Source organism: Notothenia rossii (assembly GCF_949606895.1).
Source record: "Notothenia rossii genome assembly, chromosome: 7".
Lineage (NCBI taxonomy): Eukaryota > Metazoa > Chordata > Actinopteri > Perciformes > Nototheniidae > Notothenia > Notothenia rossii.
The window spans coordinates 70,542,621-70,549,378 of record NC_136905.1 but is presented as its reverse complement, the minus strand read 5'-3'; the positions used below and the strand labels follow the sequence as shown (position 1 = coordinate 70,549,378).

The 6,758-nt window shown below is 43.1% G+C and overlaps 1 long non-coding RNA gene across 3 annotated transcripts; it reads left to right on the top strand.

Moving 5' to 3' along the window:
• Positions 1–327: 327 nt before the first annotated feature.
• Positions 328–3,128, top strand: LOC307013101. 3 transcript variants are annotated; one of them, XR_013800848.1, is made up of 3 exons: positions 328–740; positions 1,131–1,191; positions 1,292–3,128. It is a non-coding gene; the product is annotated as an uncharacterized lncRNA (long non-coding RNA). The 3 variants fall into 3 exon arrangements; XR_013800849.1 differs by having other exon boundaries at positions 1,274–3,128; XR_013800850.1 differs by having other exon boundaries at positions 1,131–3,128.
• The last annotated feature ends 3,630 nt before the right edge of the window (positions 3,129–6,758 follow it).

The window sequence follows — 6,758 nt, the reverse complement described above, 5'->3', positions numbered from 1 at the left end:
GCTGGGCAACCTTGGCTATGTCTGAACTGGCCTCGGAGGGGGCACAGCTGACTTCTTGCTGACCTGCAAAAATGAACGGATTAGATTCCAATTCCAATGTAACCTGTAGCATACTCTTACTGGTTATGGCGAATAAAACTTTCTATTATTCTAATGTCTAACCTGTCTCGAAGCGCGAGCCACGACTAGCTGGCTCGGCTGTAACGGGGCTGCTGGGCTGTCTGCCTGGACTCGGAGCTGACGGCCGGGGGCCGGGGGGGGGGGTTGCTAGCGGTCTATCTGCAGTAACATTAGAGTCTACGTCTACCTTTGCTTCCTGCCGGAACAATGACGTTATTTTAGGTAGTTTTGCCCTCTCCTGTTCGGCTTTCGCTCTCATTTTGCTTTTCTGAGCACCGCTTGGGTAGTGGCGCTTCATTTTTCATGTTTACCGGCAACGCAACTAATGAACGTTATTTATATGAGCAATGCTTCCCGCTTTGTTTTGAACGCTGCCCAGCCTGCCAATGAACATTAGTTATCAGCCGGCTAGCCCTATCGCAGGTCAGCAAATAATTATAATGATACACTGTTGTTGTACTACTACAGGCAGCGTACACATGACGGGGACGGGGTGCCTAGCAACCAGCGCAGAGTTACTTCATCTCCGTTCACTCCAATCGTTCCCCGGAAGTTAGGGCAAAGGCTAGCAGAGCTGTAGAGTTGCAGCATAATAGACTGTTCGTGACGGACTTTTAAAGGTAAGAAGAAGTTTAAAGATTTATATTGCGGATATTATCAGTACATCTGATTCAAATTAACATGTGTATTAAAGGATGTCAGTGGATTATCCCTAAATTAGTAGATTTAGGGAACGTTTACAGATAACAGATAAAGCTAGGATAACGGATCAAGTTAGCAACACACGTTGAACAGCCTTTTAATTGTAAATTCCGTTCTCTTAATGTCATTTCGTCCAACATTGTTGAATTAGAGAAGAGGGGCTTCTAAACGGGATTGTATGCGGGGGTGGAGGGAGTTAAATATGAGATAAATATAACTTTGGTGCGTGTAAGAGTCAGTGTTTTTAGCAGAGCCATATTGTGTCCTTGTGATTATGTTGATTATTACCTGTCTGTGTAATGTTGCAGCTCAGCTGATTTTGGATTGATGGCAAAGGGAGAGGGACTTAAGTGAGAGTGAAAACACAAGGTAAGTTTAATACTACTGTTTTATATAAGTAAGCATACTAAACATGTATTCTATCACTGTATTATATAAGTAATCGTGTTAGTAACCTACTGTATGGCAGGTGGAGGGGCAGTGATGTTACAGGTGGAGGAGCAAAACTGCAAGACTGCAAACTCACAAGACAGAGAAATCAAAGTTTGTTCTCCAGAGAAGAGGTTGATTTCACTTCATTTATTTCATATTTTCTAAAGATGTGGAAATGGCAAAAAAAAAAACTTGAGAGCTGTAACCAAGACAACTGTAACAACATGAGTATAAAGCCACCAAGGTTTTTCAAGTCCCTCTCTTACTCAATTTTGCCAACCCAAACTTCCAGGTACATGACGGGACACCTTGCTTGTTTTTGTTGTTTGCGCTCCTCTGGCTGGGTGCTGGCAGGTGGAGGGCAGTGATGTTGGCAGGTGGAGGGGCAGTGATGTTAGCTGTTACACACCAGGCTCAGACTTAACACATTGCATCCTTCTTTGCAGTGTCCTTATTCCTGGAAGGGGAATCTGCAATTCCTGCAGTTTTGTAACCCGTTGGTCCGCACGCAAAGCAAATTTTTAAAGCCTTCTTAATTGTCTCATTGCTCCATTTCATCCCCTTTGTGGTGAGTCTGCCTAATGCCTTAAGTTGGTCTTTTGAAAACGTTTTCTTATATTTGTTGTCCCTAATTTTCATTGTTTTCTTGAGAGCTGCATTTTCCTTCCTGATTTTTCTTAGTGCAGACTTTGCTTTTTTGGTGATTCCTTCTTGGCTCTTTAATTTTCTCTTTAATTTTTTTAATAGATCTGTTTGACTGGCTGCTGGTTCCCTCGTATGCTGACTGGCTGCTGGTTCCCTCGTATGCTGACTGGCTGCTGGTTCCCTCGTATGCTGACTGGCTGCTGGTTCCCTCGTATGCTGACTGGCTGCTGGTTCCCTCGTATGCTGACTGGCTGCTGGTTCCCTCGTATGCTGACTGGCTGCTGGTTCCCTCGTATGCTGACTGGCTGCTGGCTGAGTGGGTGGTGTCCACCCTCCCTGTCTCTCCTCACTAGCCATGTCCTCTCTTTCTTCACCCTCACTTTCCTTTCTCTCAGTCTCCTCATCCCTTCTTCCCTCAGTCTTTGAGACTAATGTAAGTAGAAGACATGGCACTGTAGATTTTCGAACATTTAAAATATTATACCACTTAAAAATAAGAAATATGACCTTTGTTACTAAGAGTTCATACTTATTATACCTGTGTCACCTTTCACACTATAGCTGTGATCATGAGCTCTGGGCTTTGTAGATACAGGTCCCGGGGTGAATCGTGGTGCAGGGGCCCTTCTCTTTTTGACCACAGGGCGACGCACGAAGATGGTGGGTATAGCCTCTGCTCTCAGCCTAGTCTTGCCCTTTTTTGTCTTGACAAACTGGTCTGCATCAAAATGTGCCTGCGGAGTGACTTGAGGTTACTTCACACACAGAACAACTCAGTTTTGTCTGCCCACATACATATTCCATAGCGGTTGAATACACGGTATTAGGAAACACTTTATACTTACTGGACATGTTATACTCATTACATACTGTATATAAAATATGACCAAGAATGTGAGACAACTTTATAGAAATTCATATCACATCTGTTACTGATGCCATTTGTCATACTTTGTTAAACTCACAAATAATAAAGTTCCATAACTTCAGTTGGGAACAAAGACCACACCTTATCTCCCCAAGGCAATTTCCCATCCAATAGGTGTGCTATATAGGTATGTATAACCCTTTCTCCTGTCTGTTACTCCCTCTTTCAGCACAAGAACCAGAGGGGGATTCAATGGAGCCTGAATACCTGCACTGAGACCCTCACCCTGCACCCTGAGTCTCAACTCTGTGTTTTTCAAGCCTTTCCTTGTTTTTTTGTATTAAACAAAACATTAAGCTTTCCCAAAGGTGTGGTTTTCGTTTTGTGAAAAAGTGAAAATGCAGTGTTTGTATATAATAACCTCACATATTTTTTTGCTGTTGGTCGTGAAATTGCTCCTGCTGACTTGAGCCAGCCATTTTTTCCTCCGCTCTGTGTCAGTGGGGAAGCCGTACATTCGTACTCCTTTCTCTGAGCGATTTCAGTATCCCCAGGCAGCACAGCAAACCATGGTGGCGACTAGGAGGCAGCACAGCAAACCAGGACAACACGGAGGAAAAGGCACAGACAAACTGCATGATATGCTATTCAATGTTTATTGAATTCCATGTATTTGCAATAGATGTTCCTAAAACAACACATTTAACATCATCATCATCATGCTGCTGCTGCTGCTGCTGCTGCTGCTGCTGCTGCTGCTGCTGCTGCTGCTGCTGCTGCTGCTGCTGCTGCTGCTAGTCCTTTGATAGTCACCTGTCGGTCTCCTGTCTTTTCTGAAAGCCATAAAGATGACATTAGTCATTTAGATAACTTGTGTCCTCAATTACCATGGGATTACTGAAACTACCATGAATTTAAGAAAATGGTAGAAATTAATCTAATCTGAATTTTGAAGCATTCCTTTAGATCCCCTCCCTCTAAATATATCAATAAACATTAGAAAGTGATGCTCCTGACTACCATACAAGTTTAAGAAGATAATATTGATTTTAAAGAATTCAAAGCTATAAACAGCAACAGGCTCTTTAACCAAGGCACTGTTAGCCTAACATGTAAACTAGTTGTTCACACTAATCCTAATATTATCACTTAATATTAGCAAATTCAATTTTATTTTTTAAAACATATTGATGTAAATACATACACATATCGATTTGTTGTATAAATATTGCAAATCAAAACCTTTATTCACTAATAGTTACCAAAAATCGTAGTTCTATCTCCTGTTATCAATGCATTCACATTGCCCGACATGAACTTCCGGGGAACAATCCTCGTCTGCATGAACCACGTGACGATAATCGCTTTTGGACTTCCGCTGTCGTAACTCTTCTATCTATACGGCGCTGCTAGCAACATAGCAGGGAGGGGGCGGGGGGCCGCCCTCTGCGCCCTGTTCCCGCGTTACGAAATCTAAGAGGATAGCCTACAGTGGGGGCGGGGCCCTCTAAGGTCCGGGGCTGCCCCGCACTGCCGGGGGGGCGGGGGCCTCCGCTACGCCACTGGTCCGCAGACTGAATTCTACCGGTTTCCGCTCATCTAAAGGGGTGTGTGAAAGAGGTTATTAAAATAGTTTATTGCACGTGCAACGTTGTTTAATATTTCCTCTCTAACTGTATCGGGAACAAGGCCCAGATGCTTTATCTGTTGCCCAAACCATAATGCTATTTGTTTAAGTTTGAGACAGACCTTGTTCGAATTTTAGAATTTCCCCGAAAGAGTCTTTGTGCGCATGCGCGAGTTGGAACGCAACGATCCACTTAAACTTTGACACAATCGTGACGTCGTCATGACGTATTCGTGACGTACTAGTGGTTTTTGTCTTTGGAAGGGAGCATGCCTTCAAGTACAGAATGTATTATAATCTCTGTCTTCACCAGACTGAGAAACCACTTTGAGTTTATACAAACCATACTGATTGTTCTGATATTTCAAACAAACCCAGACAGCAAAACATCTTTCTAAAATGGAATCTCAAACTCAATCTCAATCTGAGATGGTTGTAATCACATCAAGGGATATTTTGCCCATAGTCAACAAATATTTTGATCAAATTTCATCGGCGCAGTGGAGTCTGATATCTTCACAGACCTGCGACTCAATCTTAAAAGGTGTACTGGCTGATATGTTGACTGAAATGATCCAGTCACTTGCTAAAGCAGCACTGGAGCACATTCTTAAAAGTCTATCTCTTGCGGAAATAACTGCACCTTTGGAGACCTTAAAAGTATGCTTAGGAGACTCTCTCCACAGTAGCTTTGCTGTTGCTCTGCGCTTCCCACAGGAGAAATGTCCGAGTGCAGAAAAGCTCACAGCAATGGTTGAAATCGAGGTTGTAGAGAAGGTTCACTCCGTTATATCTGTGGCCATTAACAGCTCTGTGTGGCCCTCAGAGCCGGCCCTTTCTGTCAGTGGCTCCATGCCCAACGCAAAAACTCTTAGTGTAATGGTGTTTCATGCTACTGAATGTCTGAAAACATATTCAAGAAAGATCAAATCCAAGTGCCAGAGTCTGTGTTGGCGCTTAGGAAGCACTGATATTGACTCTCACAAAATCGCGGAATGTCCACCAGTGACTTTTAAAGACGAACAAGAGAGATGCGGATCGTCTCAGAGTGTAAAATCTCAGATCGCTGTCCTCTCAGCAACTGAAGCTGTGCCTGAAATCCTTGTCAAATGTGGCGTCAACACATCTGTGGATGCCAACAATATAATTTCCGACCATTACATGGATAATGGAAATACTTTGTTGTGCAGTGAACAAAGTGACTTTCCACAGCCTGAGTTAAACACAGGACTAATACTTGATGAGGGGAAATGCTTTTATGCCTCAGAGGCCACATCTCAGCATTTACAGTCATCTCCGCTTATAAAAGCTGAAGAGGATGAATTCAATTCCCCAGGAATGATTCTCCAGCCTCAGAGGCCCAAATCTGAAGCTAGCTGTCTCACTACACCAATGATCAATGTGAGTAAGAAGCATTCCTCTTCAGTACATTTGGAGATAATCAAAAAGGATATTGACAGCTTATATAGTAAAGTTAACCTGCCAAAAACACCTGCAAAACAAAACATTGCATTTCCCAATTACGAGATCAAGAAGTTCTCAAAGGAACTGACTGGTAAATTGTACAACCATCTGATGCCTTACCGAACGTATCAGATTCCTCTGGTCCAAAAAGGAAAATGTCTCTCTGACACTGTTATCTCTTCGTGCAACACAACATGTAATGCTGTTCAGACACGCTTTTCTCCTGAAGTCCTTTACGCCATGACAGAGGACGCAGTGAGGAAGTTCTTGCAACAAGTGCTACTCTGGTTGGAGATGGACCAATCAGTAAAAACACTGCAAAGCGACCAAATATCTGGTGCGGTAACTGACATCGAAGGCTTAATCACCACGATGCTTAAAGAAACCTCAGTTGCAAACTGCATTGTCAATCAAGAATCCTACGAAGAGATCCTCAGTCGTACTTCAAAACCCTCTTGCCCTCCTCCAGAGGTCTCTTATTCTGTTCCTGCAGGACTTTGTAAGGAAACATGCTTTGGAAAATCCAGAACGGGAGAATCAGCAGTGTCAATGGATGCCTCATCTCTTTCAACAGAGGAGATGACCAAGAACCTAATCAGTCTGCTTATCAGGAGGCTCTTTTTACCAGTTCCTTATCTAATTCATGAGACCCAGGAGAAACTTATCACCGACAGCATCATCCAACGTCTGTGTGTAAAGTGGCAGGATAAAAACATCATCCCAATATCTGCAGTCAGTAAAATCAAAGACGAGGAACAGCTGAAAAAAATCATCAAGGGCACTATCAAAGACATGATAAGGAGTCAAGGCCATAATAGATACGTACGGGTTCATATGGAAACAAATAATCCATTGTTTGACGATGCTTTGATGGAGATCCTGAAAACCCATGTGAAGGCC